The sequence below is a fragment of the Heterodontus francisci genome, unplaced genomic scaffold (assembly GCF_036365525.1).
Source record: "Heterodontus francisci isolate sHetFra1 unplaced genomic scaffold, sHetFra1.hap1 HAP1_SCAFFOLD_2039, whole genome shotgun sequence".
NCBI lineage: Eukaryota > Metazoa > Chordata > Chondrichthyes > Heterodontiformes > Heterodontidae > Heterodontus > Heterodontus francisci.
Window position 1 is genome coordinate 15,055 of NW_027140961.1, and position 2,446 is coordinate 17,500.

Sequence of the window (2,446 nt, forward strand, 5' to 3'; positions counted from 1 at the left end):
GTGTGAAATCATTAACCAAAAAGTCGAAAATAATCTCCAGAGACTAAGTGCGAAAGGGCAAATGGTTAACCAGTAAGCAGAGTCATCATTAACCAAAAATCGCAAAAGTAAGTAAAAAGTGTGAAATCATTAACCAAAAACCCGAAAATAATGTCCAGAGACTAAGTCCAAAAGGGCAAATGGTTAACCAGTAAGCAGAGTAATCATTAACCAAAAATCGCAAAAGTAAGTAAAAAGTGTGAAATCATTAACCAAAAACTCGAAAATAATCTCCAGAGACTAAGTCCGAAAGGGCAAATGGTTAACCAGTAAGCAGAGTAATCATTAACCAAAAATCGCAAAAGTAAGTAAAAAGTGTGAAATCATTAACCAAAAACTCGAAAATAATCTCCAGAGACTAAGTCCGAAAGGGCAAATGGTTAACCAGTAAGCAGAGTAATCATTAACCAAAAATCGCAAAAGTAAGTAAAAAGTGTGAAATCATTAACCAAAAACTCGAAAATAATGTCCAGAGACTAAGTCCGAAAGGGCAAATGGTTAACCAGTAAGCAGAGTAATCATTAACCAAAAGGCGCAAAAGTAAGTAAAAAGTATGAAATCAGTAACCAAAAAGCGCAAAAATATGTTAAAAGTGTGAAATCATTAACCAAAAACTCGAAAATAATGTCCAGAGACTAAGTCCGAAAGGGCAAATGGTTAACCAGTAAGCAGAGTAATCAGTAACCAAAAAGGGCAAAAGTAAGTAAAAAGTGTGAAATCATTAACCAAAAACCCAAAAATAATGTCCAGAGACTAAGTCCGAAAGGGCAAATGGTTAACCAGTAAGCAGAGTAATCATTAACCAAAAATCGCAAAAGTAAGTAAAAAGTATGAAATCATTAACCAAAAAGCACAAAATTAAGTTAAAAGTGTGAAATCATTAACCAAAATGTCGAAAACAATGTCCAGAGACTAAGTCCGAAAGGGCAAATGGTTAACCAGTAAGCAGAGTAATCATTAACCAAAAATCGCAAAATTAAGTTAAAAGTGTGAAATCATTAACCAAAATGTCGAAAACAATGTCCAGAGACTAAGTCCGAAAGGGCAAATGGTTAACCAGTAAGCAGAGTAATCATTAACCAAAAATCGCAAAAGTAAGTAAAAAGTGTGAAATCATTAACCAAAAACTCGAAAATAATGTCCAGAGACTAAGTCCGAAAGGGCAAATGGTTAACCAGTAAGCAGAGTAATCATTAACCAAAAGGCGCAAAAGTAAGTAAAAAGTATGAAATCATTAACCAAAAAGCGCAAAAATATGTTAAAAGTGTGAAATCATTAACCAAAAAGTCGAAAATAATGTGCAGAGACTAAGTCCGAAAGGGCAAATGGTTAACCAGTAAGCAGAGTAATCATTAACCAAAAAGCGCAAAAATATGTTAAAAGTGTGAAATCATTAACCAAAAACTCGAAAATAATGTCCAGAGACTAAGTCCGAAAGGGCAAATAATTAACCAGTAAGCAGAGTAATCATTAACCAAAAAGCGCAAAAGTAAGTAAAAAGTGTGAAATCATTAACCAAAAAGTCGAAAATAATGCCCAGAGACTAAGTCCGAAAGGGCAAATGGTTAACCAGAAAATCCGTCGAATAATGTCCAGAGACTAAGTCCGAAAGGGCAAATGGTTAACCAGTGGAAGGGCGATCAAGCGGAAAAATTTGCCCCGGTTACCCGGGATGGAGTTCCAGAGGTCCGGCCAGAGTTGTCAAATTCGTCCCGCTGATCGGACGCTTGTCATTCGGGTGGCTGGGGGTTGGCGGGGTATCTGCACAGTAGTAGGAGGTGGCAAGTCGGGACTTGGACGTTTATTCCAAGAGTCCACCCGAGCCTCCAGGTCTGCAGAGACCGACCCTAGCTGCCGCCCAACCGACTTTTAAGCCTTTTTCGGATGGGGATTTTTTCCCATTTTCGTCCATTTTTCGGGTTTTCTGTCGGGCTTAATAGGCGGCAGCCTGACCCCCGGCCGAGGCGGGGGGCGCACTCTCCCTTGCGTAAGGGTCCGGATTTGCCCCGGAAAGTGCCCCCGACGGCCTCCCGACCCGGGTGCCTGCAGGGCGGGGGGAAAGGGTAGTCCCAGCCGCAGGAAATCATTAACCAAAAGACTTAGCCGTCGGGGCAGAGGCTAAGACCCGGGCTGGTGAAATCATTAACCAAAAGGAATGCACCCTTTTCCGAAAGTGCAGGCCGAAATAAGGCGAGCCTTGGGCCGGGAAGGCCAAAACCCCCAACTCATGGAAGTGTATGGGGTCGGACTCGGCGACTTTCCCGGGCCCCGAGTTGACCTTTCCCCACGGGGGCGGTCAAGTTGCTCCCGCCAAGAGGGCACGTTGCATTTGCTGCCGCTCTAGTCCCCGGGCTAGTTAATCAGTTGCCGTCGGAAGTCCCGATGCCGAAATGAAAAATGGCCGTTG